The following is a 16,861-nucleotide window of genomic DNA, read 5'->3' as shown; positions in this document are numbered from 1 at the left end:
TATTACAAACACCTGCATTATATGCAAAGTGAACAAGAACTACGCGAAGCACAAAGTCCTGGAATACGCTCAAATAGAGGTGTACGTCATTGGCGACGTGCTATCGGTAGACATATATGGACCAGTTCCAGCATTAAAGAACGATCCGAAATACTTGCTAGTTGCAAAAGAAATCTTTACCAGTCGTGTCTGGCTTCGAGACATGCACAGGATTCAAAAGAAAGTAGTTTGCAACGCAATGGAATCAATTTTATTTGAAATTGAAATCCACGATGTCAAGATCAAGAAAGTGATCACTGACAACGGTACGCAATTTATTTCCGATTCCTGGTACAATTTGCTGGAAAAATGCGAGATCAAAGTTGCACACACGACAGCTTACAACCCTCAAAGTTCTTCAGTGGAACGAACAATGAGAGTAATAGGCGATAAGTTACGTGTCAAACTCAACGAAGTTTATGATCCATATCGCACTCATCTTGGTTGGAGTAAATTCGTTGGAGAAATCCAAAACGAAATTAACAACACACCAACGTCGTTTGGTTTCAAGCCCAACGAGGCTTGGTTTATACCAGACACGACGATTCCAGGTTTTCCAACTGAAATACGAACCTTCAATTTTCGAGATGCGTTAGCAAGATTACACGACCAGAACGAAAACAACCAAATTCCATCAATAACCATTGAGGAATGTCGAAGCCGCGAACTCAAGATATTTGACGTCCCGTCCGATGAACAGGAAGTCTTTATCGACAACAATGGCTATGCCAGAGTCACAGCAGACGGCGCCTGTTCCAAAAATGGCTCACCCGAAGCTATCGCTGGAATAGGAATCTGTTTCAAACCGGGTTCAACTGCTAACATATCTGACAGGATTGTAAGCACAGAATTCCAGGTTACGAACAATTACGCCGAACTAATGGCAATAATTATTGCGCTCGAAATATTACGAGATAACGGCGTTAAGAAGATAAAATTGTTATCAGATTCGAACTACGTAATCAAAGCGCTAACGAACACATGCTCGATATGGAAAACCAACAATTGGAAAAACTCCCGAAATAAGCCAGTTCACCATGCTGAACTATTTCAACGTATTCTTGCTATCAGACAAGAGCTCGAAGATGTAGAATTTCAGCACGTATACGCACGCAAAGTAGAATACACTAACATTATAGCTGATATGTTAGCCAAAAAAGCTGTGTATACGAGTGAATGGCAAGAAGACAGAAGCGGAAATTTGACTGACCGCCAAGCCGTTGAAGCATTTATTAGAGAAAAAAGACGTCAAAAGCGTATTGAAGAAGAATATTGCTTCAACAAAACGCACGTTGATCCTACATATTTGCAACCCGGCGATATGGTTTTAATTACTAACCACAAACAGTCAAGTTTCGAAAAAAGAACAGCTGCGAAACTTTATCAAAAGAAACATGGACCTTTTATAGTAATAAAATGGTCAGGTTTCAACAGTTACCTTCTGAAACCTACAGATGGAACAACTGTAGATAGAATTTCGAACATAAGACAGTTAACGCTATTCCTAACTAGTAAAAACATCGAAGACATGGAAAAAAGCGACTGTCTCAAATCTCTACTAGACCAGCGTTCTATTGAAGAAAAAATCAAAGAATTTTTATTCAAAGCTCGCGAAGCAATGTCTGACAGTGAGGAAGACGTTGACGACCCACCAACTCGTGCACCACAGGGTGTCGGTATTAATGAGCGTGACATTGCAGAAGCATCACCTGCTATTTTACGACAGCTTGAAAATACAGCACGCGACCTTCGAGCACAACAAAGAGCTGAAAAACGCGATCAAGCCAGTACTTCAACAGCTACCGAATTACAAGTAGAAGTTGAAGTGCACAACCCACCGATTACTGAAACTGCAGTAAATGGTGAAGTGCCAACTGAACAACAGTCTACGGAATCAACATCCACTGATTTACGAGAGGAAGTTGATCCAAATGACTCAGCTCAAAATACCAATGCTACTGGGGAAACTCAGACGAGCACAGAGGATCAACCAGAATCCTCAACTTCGACTGGGGCATCCGCAGCCACACCTAAACAAAGTGCACAACTCGCTCCTTCTGTTAGGAAGCCGCGAGGTCGACCTCCAAAGACGCCCAAAATCGTGACAAACGCCGTGGAGCCGCAACCTTCAACGTCGCAATCTCAAACAGGAGATTTGACGACAGGAGGTAGCGCACAACCGGCAAAAGATCCGAATAAATTGACTAAATCTCAGAGAAAATCTGAGAGAATCAAGGCACGCCTAATGCGTATGGGTCAAGACCCACTTAGAACCTACGATTTCCATCAGATTGTCCCATATCATTACTCTGAGAAAAGTCTCTACAAAAGTTACTTTATTGAGGACTCGGAGTTTCCGGTCACAGAAGACTTACAAGAAGTCTATACTGTGGAACCGAGAAATCTAGAGGTCAATAAGGTCACAGTTGAGATCAATCCTGAAGAAAATGAAATCAACATTTTCATTTCACTCCCACCAGAATATAAACTGGAAGGGGAGATAATAAAGGTTGAAATTCCACCTCAATGTGAAATACCTAGAAATGAAAATGCAATTGCACAATTCTTAAAGAGTACAATTACCAACGCCATGAACGGCTGATTACTCAATAAAATCTGAAATTAGTCATTTTATTTGGTAAACTCATAACTGGAAATTTTGAACACTATAACCAGATAGTGACAAAAATACGCCACAGACAAGGATTCGCTGAAATCCAAGTCACAAGTATTTTTTGATTAGTAAAATTTCAAACAGGAAATTAACACAGTCAGAATGAAGCACAAATATGAGAAAAAGTTTTAAATTTCAAATAATTTGATTAGAAGACACAACCAAACACATGTAAACGCGGACTGGGGCATTTAAAATGATCAATTTCGAAAATAATTAGATTTTTGAATAATCACAAATCACGTATGCTCCATTACAAGTCTCAACAAGTTAAAATTCGGTAAAAGACTGAAATCTAACTACAGTATTGGCTGAGTTTGGATTTTGTCGAAGTTAAAATTCGGTAAAAGACTGAAATCTAACTACAGTATTGGCTGAGTTTGGATTTTTTCGAAGTTGAAATTCGGTAAAAAACTGAAATTTAACTTCGAGAATCACTAAACACGTAAATATTCCACAAGGGAATAACCACGTAACAGCCAATACTCGGTTTAGATAGCTAAAAACGCAAAATTTGAGTAAAATCTCAGATTTTCGAAAAATAACGCTATTCAAAGCGCTACGCGTTACGTTACGGGCAAAAAACGTGAGCCACCGCATCCGCATGTACTCAGACGGAATAACACCGGCGAAAATGTGCTCTTATCACCATTTCATCACTTCGAAGGAAAGTTTGATTAATTTAGAAGTTGTTCTCAGCAAAGTTGTACTTTTGAGTAATTAAAGGCTACGTTAAAATTAACTAACGTGTTAATACACTCTTTAGCGATTTCTACAGTGCCAGCTGTATTGAAACGAGTAAGTAAACCTTCAATTACGTAGCATTTAGTCCAAACTAATATCAAACAATATACCAATCTGACTTCGATTTTTAACAGAAAAATGGAAGCGGAAATGAACAACGGTGACCATAACAACCACGAGCACACTATCGCCAACCAACGAATCCGTCAAACCTGCAAAATTACAAAAAGACATGGCGAAATATATCGGAAATGCTACGTGCAAAATGGTAACGGTCCAGAAACGATGAAATGGATTAAGTTAGAGTTCCTACAATGGTGGGACGAGCTGACTGAAAATACGGATCATTACGAAGTATGTTTTGCCATTAAGGCGTTATTAATTGCACAAATGAACATAGATACTAATCTATCACGCTATTTGTTTGTTAAATCAAGGAGTAATTAGTTAATACGATAACGACGGCGTAGAAACTCCAGCGAATCGACGTATTTGCGGGTGAATCAGCGCACCAGATTGCGACGAATGAAACACATACAAGATGTGATCATTGTCGTGATAATTTTAGTCATATCATATTAATTTGCATTTTCGTACTTGTCTTTCATACCTTAAATATAGATGTATTATATACTGCTTGCTTTAATTAGTCATTCACACTCTCATTGCACAGCTTAACATTGCATACTTCGCCGAAAGTAAACAATGTACGCTCTCACACAGCTTAATTACACGCAAATGAACAAATGGATACTTCGTAGGAAGTAACCTAACGTTCAACATATGCCTCACATAATTAACAACTCAACCGCTTGAGAGTATTTTAATCAAACTCGATACTAATATCATTCTCAATCGATTATTTAGCGCTCAAGAAAAATGGAAGCTGCAATTAAGCAATGATGAAGGCTGAAATGAAAAATACATCGAATAACTACAAATACAAATTCAGGTAACAACTCGAAGCTTATTTGTATACTAAATTATTCGATGATAAAAGCAAGCAACGTGAATATTACACATCAATGGTAAAGTGAATCTCTACAATGAATTCATCGCATTCGGTTTTCGTTTCAAAATAGTTAGCAACAAGCTACGTGAGTTGAAAATTACTCTAATAAGAGTTGGTTTCAAACTTATGATTAGATTTTGAAAGTTAGCATTACATCTACGATCAATTCACCGGCGAGTGAAATGATTCTAACGTGGAAGAGCTACGAAGATGAAACCGAACGTTGATGCAAAATTTTCTTTATGGCAAAATAAAATATCACGTAAGTACCAATTACATACTTCAATGTAAGTAAGTAATGAGTACCAGACGATCTCTCAGAGTACAGATTGTTCAGATAGTGTTTATTTCCAAATTATAAAATGAGCTACGTAGACGAAACCAAACGTTACAGTAATTATCTTTCAGAATAATGATCGCTGAGTAAAAACTGCGTACTTCAACGTAAGTAAAACAGTAGGTACTTGGTGATTTGGTTTTAAAACGCTAATTCTCCGGTTTAGTATTTTGAAAAATATTCCAAAGTGAGTAAAATTCAAAATTACAAATTAGCAGCAAACCAAATCAAATCATTCATAACTAGCGAATAATTTAGTCAATTCAGATACGCAAATGAAAGATAATTTTAACGAACGTTCATTAGCAGAATACCTACGGTCAATTTACCGGTGAGTAAAGTGATTGTAGCTAGGAAGAGCTACGTAGACGTAACCGGTCTCAATTAATAATGATTTTGCGAAATAAATTAGCTAGGAGAAGCCACGTAGAAAATACCGATGGTCTCTTAGTTTAAAATTTCAAAAACAGCTAAAAGAGCTACGAAACTGAAACCGATTATACTAAGACCAAATAATAGTACTAAATCAACCTAGATTTATGAATAATTAGCAGTAATGATTTATTTAGAAATTATGATCGCTAATAACGTTCACGTATTTTCATACAGATTCCAGATCGTATACGAAGGGCGAGCAAATTTTATCGTAGTATAAAATACCGCCAGCGGTACAAATGGAATATAGCAACGTTGCCAGACGTAGCATTTAGAAGTAGAAAATACAGGTACAGTGACTGATTATGTAGTCGTTTAGAATTTCCAGCATCAGTGTTAAGTAATACAATGTTTATTTTTCTCGGTGAAACAACTACGAGTATGATGAAAATAAGCAGATTTTCACAACAGAAAGTAGCAGTTGAAAAGTAATCAGAAAAAATTAAATTCAAACTGGAATAAATCGACAACATAGCAAACTCTATTCAGAAAGTTGCTCTTGGAGCTAAACGTACAGGTAAAACTTAGTTAGCATACTGAGATTAATGTACAAATCCATACACCCTGTCTAAACACTACAACTCGAAATTCGAAGAGATAAAATTACAAAAACGCAATTTTCAAACGCAGACAAGTTCAAAATTCTTTCGAAATAATAGATTTTGAAACATTTTCATTTTCGAAAAGTACATATCAAGAAATGTAATACTATACACAGATAGTGATTCATTTCACCAACATATGCCCTTTTGTTTGCGAGAAATCGAAATTGAGAGTTGAAATTCGCTCATTTTGAAATGTTTTCGAAATGATAATAAATTTTGAAAAATCCTAGATACGTATGAAAATAATTGAGAGTCCAAAATAACTAAATTTTGTTGACTCGAAATTAGTTCAAATATCAAAATGTAATTTTGAAAACTTCAAATTGCGATAAAATAACCGAAATAATAGATTTTGGATATTTTTTCACGAAATTTTTGCAATACAGTAAAAGACTATGATGCAAATTTCTTCGAATAAACACCTAAAAAAGACACAAATAAAAACCACAGGAGTAATGATATTTAATTGATGACAAATAAGAAGAAACAATTTGGATAATTAGAATTTCGAGGTGATAATTACAAAAATCACCAGCACGCAAATTTCAACCATCGAATCCGAGAAAAGATTGGAATCGATGAAGAAATCTGACGCAATAATTTCGAGACAAAGAAAAAACGTGCATTTAGCAAAAGGCAGATGTTTTCTTTCGATGAAGAGAAAGCGACGTGACTCGTAGCGATAGCAAAATGGCTGACAGGCCGTTAAAAAATTCGATTTAATTGCGACGTAGTTTATCATAACAATAAAGACCGCCGAACTGCGCATTTAGGCGCACATTTTGACAAACCCGTTCCAGGAAAATCGGCGCCGTCTGATATTTTCTGCTTAGAACATTCTAGAAGGTTATAGTCAAAACCTGCCGTTCGAGCGCATCGCTACCAACACAACGCCGAGTTCGACCAATCCCGTTCGCTGCCGCCGAGTAGCGAAGTGGGGGAAAGACTCGGCAGTTGGAAGCAACGACGAACCTGATCCAACTATCGAAATCATTATTTCGTTTCACGTGCTATCGAGTACATGTCTTTGCTCTTGCTATATGTTTTGTTAATGCGTTTTTGAATCTTTGTATTCTTTTTTCGCGTAATATTTTTTGCGTTGCTATCGTAAGTAATTATTACTTATTCGAGTATATTATTTTTTCGTTTTCTCGCTTCAAATTTTTGAATATTTGTCATCAGCTCCTGTGGTAAGTACAAACTCGTACGATTATTATGCTTTCACACTACTAAGCAGTGTTAACGTAAAAGACAATAGGCCCACCATGCCGATTTGTTTTCGAATAATTATTCAACATTTATTTTTCGCTAAACCGGTATTGCCTTTCATCTTCGTCTAACACCTCGTCGCATTTCTGTTCACAGTGATGGCAGAATCTACGCATCTCGCATGCGACAAATGCGGTTTGGTGATTACGTCACCAGGCAAGCAGTATGGAGGCGACAAAAAGGTTCCCGAATCAATCTACATAACCAAGTGTCAGCATCTTTATCATAAGAGCTGCATCATGAAAGCGATAAAAAACTCCGAACTTCGAAATCCTGCCGGCGTGCAGTTGACTAAGTGTACTCATATTGGATGCGAACGAGATGTGAGCGAGGACATCTGCTACAAGGTAGAGGTAACTCGTATTCAAATCTCGACGCCTGAACCTACGGAAGCCGCAACCGGCGAGTTGCAAGCTTTACGTAGGGAAATCGCTCAGTTACATACCGACAAAGAACTACAACAAGATTTGTCCGAAGACATGTACAAGAAAATGTCAGATTTCGAAGTACAATTGACTGATGCCAATAATATGATCGCGAGTTTGAAAGCTCAACTGGAAACCACCACAGCAAAATACGAAACACTACGTAAAGCCAAAATGTCATCGCTGTTCCCGAGCTCCACAGCGATAGCCGGTCACTTGAACCAGCAATCTGCGACCAGCTCGAATGCGACGACGCCAGCTTCGCTGCCGGCGGTTACGGCCACCTTACCGACGAATACGACGCCGATTTCGACGACCACGGCAACCACCGCGGCGACAAACGAGCTCTGCCAGGGGTTTGTACCGTCACCGTTCCCGCCACCACCTCTGGTCAACAACGGTACACCAGAGGTCACGCCGAAAGCTCCGAAGCCGTCAAAAAACGCGGAAAGAGGTATCCCCGCGCCCACGCCGGTGGGCGCAGGGATACCTCAAACAAACGCCGCTACCGCGAGCAACCTTACGCAAGGCCTCCACCGCCCGCCGCCCGGTTTCCCGATCATAACAGGCGCCGCAGCGAACGCCGCGACGAACGCTACGATGAACGCAGCGACGGGCACTACGACGAACGCTACGATAATCGACGGTACGACGAATACGAGCACCATCACGACGAACGCCGCTACGACAACCGCCCCACGGACACTCGCTCACGTCGAGGACGTGGCCGACGGGGCGCTTATTAGTTTCAAAATCCCGTTCGTGCAACCGGGTACAGCGCCGACTGTACCGGATGCAAGTTCCCACTCGCCGATTTCACCTTACTGGGATTTCCCGCAAAAGAAGGAAACAGACTACTGGGGAAGACCACTCGCTCAAAGTGGCGAGCAGTCGAACTCCAGCGCGCCTGATACCGCCAACACGCAGAATTCCGTTGATCCGAACGCGAATTTGAACGTACCGAATCAAGCCGAAAGCGCTCAACCAACGGCGAACCAGTCTCCGGCGGTTGTACCAAAGAAGAAAAAGCGGGCAAAACCGGGAAAACAGTCCAATACGAAAGCAAATCGAGACACCTTCGATTCACGATACCCGGAGGCAACGCACGAAGTGTTAGCGCCATTCTACCCAACGAATGCCTACCCGCAACACTTTTCGGTCTGCGGTTTGAAAATCGGAGAAGCGAAACCGGTTATGGCGCTGTTCGCATACAAATATTGGATTGTAGGCGACATTCATGCCCATGGTATTATGCACGCGATTACGGAAGGCAAACCATATCACGCCAATATAGATAAGCGCATGTATAAGCGCGACATGAAGATTTCGGAATTAATTGAGTTAATCGTCGAATTAAAACAAATTCCGAAAAATCTCATGATCTCCATTGGAACGTACGATATCTTCGCATTTACGCCACCTAATACCTTCGACCTCCATTTCCGAAAACTCATCGGAGTTTTAGGAGAGAAACAAGTCGAACAGGTAATCATGCTTCCTCCGAATGCAAGCGGCCGACTGCACAACAACACATTCCGGCAAATTACCCAAACATTCTCGTACAATTGGGGAACTGGAAAATTCCAGTATATGGTTGCGAGCCACTTACTCAACGACTTGAACCTAGAATTGGCATCAGTGGACGAGCTTGGCCCGAAATATACGAAAGCTACATACCAAAAAGTAGCAAACTGTATCGCAGCCGTATTTATTCCGGAACCAGTCATCGAAAAAAGCGATTCAACCGTCGAGTTGAATCACGCTAATAGCGCCGCATCGTCACCTGCAACGCCGCCGACATCAAAAGCGAAGCTTGATACGAACGTCGATTCGCAACAAACTTCCGCACCAGTGATGCCGCAGTTCAATCTGCCCAAATCGTCGTTTCAGCAAAGCCCGAATGACATAGTAACCGACACCCTGTCACCATCCTACGTAAACCCGCAGTTGCAGCAGGCAACAGCGAATTACCTGGGAAATAAAGCAGTGGGCACGCCGCCATACCCCAAAGTGGGTACAGCGACACCTGGATGTCATCCGCTAGATCCGCGCAACCAAAAGGCGAAATCAACAACTTCAACGAAAGTTGAGATTTCACCATACAGTGGCTTGCACCTAACAAATGTAGGTTTTTCTGACGACGAACAGAAACCGCTTACCGACAAAGAGGTGATCGAACGCGCCAAAGTCCTCACTAAAATTCAAGCCGACGTAAAAGCTAGTAAAGCGAAAGAGCAGGAGCGACTAGCCGCAGATGCCAAATCGCGCGAATCGCTGAAGGAAAAGATGGAGTGGAAGAAAGAAGCTGACAATGCGAAAGCGGGCATCTCCTCGTCGAAGGAGAAACCAGCCCGCAATGTTTCTGAACAATCCGGGAACTCGTCGGAAGATTCAAGAAACAAGTCTAAGCAAAGCTCGTCTAAAACTCCATCCCGCGCAACCTCCAAAGCAAGAGAACGCTCCCGCTCAGAGCACCGATCGTCGAATAAATCAAAAGATCGCAAGGTAAAGTCGGGAGATGAGTCGTCCGTACTCAACACCGGTCTTAAACCTAACCCGACTATCGATAACGACAAATACATTGGGTTCATGGTAAAAACTCCACCATCGGGTAAACCTCCTACCGAAACAGAGCGTCGAATGTACGAGATATTCGGCAATACCGATGGCGTACCTGAGCCTACCGACTCAACAACCTCTGCATCTGCATCGGAAAGCGACATGACAAAAGTCGTCAAATCAAAACCGCGCAAATCACGCAGCTCGGTGAAAGTTAAACTCTCGCCACCGCAAACGTTACTGACGTACATTCCGAGACAGCAGCGTGCAAAGCAGCTGCGAGTAAACGCAGCGCTTAAGCGCAACTTAGTCCTCAAAAAGGTATTCGGTAAACAGTCACAACCGAAAATACAAACTGATGCTGAACATCCTACGACGGAAGGAACAGTCGGCACTCAGCCAAAGGTACTCGTGCCGAAGCTTGATTTAACAGAATCAACGCCGCATGAGAAACCAGTGAAAACGGTCGACTTAACCGGATCAACGTCGCTAACGGAGTCGGATAAACCGCTCAAAACAATCGACCTTACCAATACGGCAGATCCTTCCGCCGAGGAGGAACTACCTCAAGGAGCGCAGTCAATCGAACAGCGCATACTCACAAAGGTTGATACAGCGGTACAGGATACGACTCTAACTCTACATTCCGTCGAGAATGATGAGTTCACCACCATTCGACAAGTAGTGACCACTGAAGTCACTACTGAAGTCATCGAAACAACTGAGCCGGCACACCTCGTTGGTACCTACGATCTGACCGATGAGAGTCCTCGCAACGACGAAGAATCTCAACAACCAGTATCACCACGTACCGAAGCGGCGCTCCTCGACGAAGGAGTACAGCGAACGGGCGTACCGGCAATTGAACCTTCAAACGACGATGAAGGTGAAGACGACGAGGAGGATGAAGACGACGAAGATCTTTAAACCAACTCGCGTTATCTTTGTAAATAGTTTAAAAATTTTTTTTTTTTCTTTTCTTTTTCTCGTTTTCATATATTGGCCAAAATGCATTGTCGTAGTAGTAATAAGCTATACTGTATGACTTTTTGATATCAGAATACAAGATTTTGAATCAATGTCTTTTATTTACTTTGTCGATTTTATTTTGATTACAGCAATAATGAATATTCAAGAACGCTGGTGTGCCTTCAACGATATTTATTATATATTGCGCTTTGTCGACAGATTGGTGCACGCATTCACAGTAACGTATGCCTTATCTGAAAAAACTGCGCACATAAGCATTAGATGTCATAATCAAGATGACTGCTTCTATGTATCGACAATAACTCGTTCAATTGAACTCGACAAAGAGTATTTTATACTATGGTTTGCACTGCTGTTACTCTACACAGACTTAATTTGGCAAATCTACCAGATTGAAAGCTCACAATCGTCGAATTGTTGAAAACTTTCAATATATTTAAATTTCGAACTCTTCTAATAGGAACTGATCGAAATTTACATTTTTATCCCAATCGTCGAATTGGTGGTCTTTTCTCTTTTTACAAACTCGCCGTAGTTTGTTGAGTTTTTTACTACCAATTCTAATACTATAACTTTGTTCAACAGTGTTGAGAAAATGGTCTGCGTATTGAAAATGCCGGTAAGGCACTCGTTCCGAAAACCGTCGTTAGACGTGTTAAACGAGCCAGTCCGAAACAACGAAGTTCCCGTCCGGCCATGGCCAATTATACCACCGTGGCACCCAGAGCTGCGGCGTTTACTTGCACCGAACGACGACACCGCCGAGCCAAATATTCTCACTCACCGACCGCCCACTCCGGAAGCAACCGATATAATAACGGTACTACCAAACGGCGAAGAACGGCGATATTATGAGATTACTCGAGACACCAACGGCGAGCCGCAACTTCAACCAATCCTGGGACCGGCAATTTCCAACGACCACCGACAGATCGCATGGACTCAGGTCTATCGACGACCGACGGTGCGTCCTCTAAACCGCTACGATGCTATCGTCAATAACATCCTTCAATCGCGATACGAACCCGAGCCGAGTGTGGAATTCAACCGTCTTCCGTTCAACGAAACGCTGACAGCTACTCCATTTACGATTCGATTAGAACGCGTCACTTCGCCGCTCACTTACGTCGATGATATTCGGATTTCTCCGCAATGACCAGTTTTTTCAATACTACTCCTGTAAATATTTCCTTTTAAAATTTTTTTTTTTCTGTGTGTTTTTTTGTTTTTTTTTCTCTTTTCTTTGTTAAGTCTGCCTGCGTGCAGATATTTCAAAGTTTTTATTGTTTTTATTCTCATCATGGCTGTTATGTAAATATCATGTTAAAATTACTTTTTCTTTTGTTTTCAAATTACATACCTACGTGTATGAATTTTCTGTTACTTGTATTTTCGTTTTGAACTAATTTTTAGAAGACTTAATTTTTTGTGATTGATGTATCACGGTGATGACGTTTTTGTTCCTTTGATTAGTATTAATTCTCTTTTGTAACATTTCGTAGTATTTCTTGTTTGAATTTTCACCCAGTGATGTGTTTGTCACCTTAATTTGTTAGTTGTTTTGTATTTTTTACTTTTTTATGTTCTAGTATTAATTTTCGTTAATTTGTACATAGTTCCTACAAGCCGTTACTACCTCGTCGAAGGTAGAAACGACTTTATTATTAGTAACATCTTTGTTTGCACTTTCGAAGAGTTTTTTTTTATTACTTTATATTTTCTCTTTTCTATTATGCAAACCCTTAATGCAATATCGCCGTATATTGCAATTTGTTAAGCGTGATGACAACTCGTTGAAGTTATCTCACGTTAGCACCAATCGCCGAATTGGTACTACATACCCGTGCAAACTCGAAGAATTGATTTGCTAGAATCGATTGTCACGCAGTCTGATACTTTACCACCTCAGGATAAGATGGCGCATGAATCGACAAACAGGTTGATACTGTAAGCCGCAAAGTCTCTTTGAACGATATATGCAACACAACAGGTGTAGCAAGTTTAAAGAGCACTCTTTTTGTCCTGGTTGACATAGGATGCGTCATCGAACGCAACCATTTATTTATTTATTGGACCGCAGCCCTCAACAAGCAACAACGGGTCAGTTGAATGCGCATTATCCGACATTCAGGTTGGAAATGTAAGTCGCTCGCTCTCACAAGAACATTAAAATAAGAGGTACTCTGCCAAGGCACGAATCGGATACGCGATACATATCGAGCCTCTCTCTTTCTAGAGTCTTAGATTGAGGCGAGCTCACGCTATCCGAACGTGACCTAAAATGAAGAATTATCACGCTTCCCGTCCAACCGAGATGGTGCGAGTTCCACTGGACAGAGTTCCGATGGCTCCGTGAATAATTCCAATTTCATACGTAACGCAAGAACGTTACAAATGTTCAGAGAGCCAAAAGAATTACCGCGATGGTATTCGGGATTACCGCGGTGTAGTCCCTTTAAAAGATAAACTGACTTTCCTCTCAAATAAAACGATCAGTTGCAAAGCGCCTTCTCCGACACTCAGGTTGGAAATGTAAGACGCAAGTCTCCTAGAAGAACATTAATTTAACAGGTGCTCTGCCTGGGTAATACCAAAGTGGCTGTTAAAATCCTGCACGATTTTTTCGGAAACTTTGGGCCATTACCAAAAAGACAACAGGTACTCTGCCTGGGTAAACACCCACTATTTTTTCAACGCTGGGTGTTATTACCAAAAAATGACAGATAGTATCTCCACGAGGTGATACAATGTTCAGGGAGCACAATTACCGCGATGGTAATTAGAACTACCGCGGTGTAGTTCTCACACGATAAACTGATCGAGTCTTTCGAGCCATAGGAAAACGATCGTCGAATCGTATCTGAAAGCTCATTTCGGCCTTGTCACCTTGCTTGTAATGACAACCAGTTGAAGTATGCGCTTTAATCGACTATCAGGTCGAATTTTGTAAGCCGCTCGTAACACCTCCACTAGGAGCATATTAATAATTGGTTCTCTGCCACGGTACATCTATGCGCCAAGATGTTGAGAAATTGAGACATGTCACCATCAAATCGCGAGATCTTGAGGAGACTTGTGCTCAAAGACTTCTTCACCTTTGGGCTGTGTAGATGATATTACCGAAAATAGACCGTAACACACTAGGTGTTATATTGGTATGCTCGGAGAGTTTATTTTTACCGTGTTGGTAAATGCAACTACCGCCGAGTAGATGCAAGGTATTATTCGAACTGGTTCACAATTACAGCAAGTTCAAAATTGGTAAATTAGCGGTCGAGGTTTACGAACCCATAACGCCCTGAAAAAAGGACATGCTATTATTTGGTCCTCTGCCATGGAGGCATACCATGCCGACAACCCTGCGCTGTTGCAGCTTGTTCGAGAGCACGGTATTGCCATCTCCATTGCCAATGGAGAGAACCGCCTGAAGGGCGTTTGTTCTCACAATCATTGGCGATGTGAGCCAAAAATGAACTGTAACACATAAGGTGTTATATACGCATGTTCAAATCAGGAAGACCGCTGATCAGCACTCTTGGTCGTCGAACCAATTGAAACCCATCCAAAGGACATGCACTATTTCGGTTCTCTGCCTCGGTGGTTCCCACCTTGATCTGGAGTCGGTCAGGTTCCCGGCCAGACGACTCACAAGTGGTGAAATCACCGAAAAAGATGGTGCTCTGCCTCGGTACTCACCTACCTAGTCAGCAAGCGGATACTTGTAACGTTACTCGAAGAAACAGACTCGGACAGTAACAGTTTACGGTTTCGCAGAAGACGAAGTAGTGAAGTTACCGAAAATGACCACACGCCCATTCGCTGGAAAATAAATTGTTGTATTTGTCCCAGCGACTTGGCGATTGGAATCGAAAAGTAACATAGAAGATGTTGCAAGTATGTCCGAATGGGATGCTGACACCTAGGGAATTGGGAGGAACTTGGTAGCATGGTTTACGAACCATTTTTAAGAGCCGCATAAGAACATATTAATAATTGGTACTCTGCCACGGTACGCACCCCCTATCTGGAAGAAATCAGGCATGGTCCTGGAGGATTCCGCGGGTGATAACGTTACCGAAAAGGACAGGTACGCTGCCTGATAATGCCATGACTTGCACGGAACCGGTTACGGGTTCCAGCATGAGATGTAGCGATGACTACCTTTCTGCAAGTCATGACACACACGAAACCGATGACACAGCTTCAATTAAAGAAGCCAGTTTCTTTTCGTAGTTGGTGTTGTTCGAGCTTTCGTGTTATCAAAAATGCCAATTTTAACACAATTAAAGTGTTATAATATGTTCAGACGGACAACGCTGCAAGAAGGATATACTATAATAACAGGTTTCCCAGCCTGCGAATCCTCTGCGAGAATTGCAGAAATCGCTGTGTCATTATTTTGCATATCGATAATCGCGATCCGGCAGGCACGTGCCATTTTTCGCATTATCAACCTCAAAAAATGACAGATTTCTTGCAGACGTCGCAGTGAGCGATTTCGAAAAATGGACGTAACATACAAGATGTTACATATATGTATGTCCAATGCAGCGAGGCTACCAAGCACAAAATTTGAAATTTGAATACCATTCTTTGATTATTACGCGGTACTACCCCTACATGAATTTGTTGTTGGGCCTTGATGGTCAAATTAATTTATTTTTCTTTTCTAAGTTATTCTTTACCGTATGCCTCTGCCATTCTCATCGTAGAAACGCAGGGGGGCAGGGGGACAGCTCCGCTGCCACGTACATGCATAGTATATCATGTTTTTATCCGTGCTTTTCTCCGCTGGTTACGCCATCGAGCAAACCTCAGAGGGGCATATGTGATATACTACTATGCCGTACGTGGTATGTATAGGGCTCGCCCACATGGTAACACTGCGTTGCACTAAGGCAACACTGCGTTGTATTCTCGTCAGCTAGCCATACGAGCCAAGCGACGAGAGTACAGAACGCCAGTAATGTATCCGAGTGCACGCGGGTATGTTATTCACGGTTAATGGGTTAATGCAGTCATTTAAGTATAAGTTTTACTCTCGAGTGTTAAGTGTTAGGTTTAGTGCTTTAGTTTTAATTAGTGTTTAGTATATCCATTTAATAGACGAGAAGGAGTGATGATCTACTCGTCGCCACTCTGGGTAAGTACTTGCACATATCAGTGTGAATAAGTTAGATCTCCTTGCCAGAGGAGATCACTTATCCAAACCTACACCACAGTGTGTAACACCAACGTGTGTATATTTAGTTTAAGAAAGTGTCATGTTAACCAGTACATTTGCTTATGTACTAATCATGTAACGTGTTGTTAATATTGCACACATTAAATATTATTCTCGTGTATAACTTGTTATTATTTATGGTGTGTATGATCATATGTTAAGAGTGTAAAAGCAACCATTTCCTACTCACGCCCTAGCCGAGCATGTGAGGTATTCCGGTGAGTATTTAGTAGAAATACTCTAAGGGATATTTCTTGGAAACAACACAATAGCAACCATCGTAAGTCACATTACCAATCATGCTTTAAGTCATTTTACCCTCTTACACGTTCAGCGCGATAATTTCTAATAAAAAATGTAAAAATCGTTGACGATATCATGAAAATATAATTATTTCGAAAATTATGTAATAATCAATTTCTTCGTAATCATAACATTTAAGATATCTGACAACCTTAAGTATAGATATTCAGAAAAAAAGTAATAACAACATTATCAGCAAAAAAAATTTTCAAGTTGATCAAAATTCAAACTTAAAAAATAAGCTA

The 16,861-nt window shown here is 41.1% G+C and overlaps 1 protein-coding gene across 5 annotated transcripts in view; it reads right to left on the bottom strand.

Annotated features, from left to right (window-relative positions):
• The window catches only part of LOC135847739 (uncharacterized), a 138,872-nt gene that overhangs the window by 103,712 nt on the left and 18,299 nt on the right, over positions 1-16,861 (bottom strand). The gene's annotated exons all lie outside the window — the stretch shown is intronic.

This window comes from Planococcus citri, chromosome 5, assembly GCF_950023065.1.
Source record: "Planococcus citri chromosome 5, ihPlaCitr1.1, whole genome shotgun sequence".
In the NCBI taxonomy this organism is placed as follows: Eukaryota; Metazoa; Arthropoda; class Insecta; order Hemiptera; family Pseudococcidae; genus Planococcus; species Planococcus citri.
Note: the sequence above shows the minus strand (reverse complement) of the source record. Positions and strands in the feature narration are given on the sequence as shown.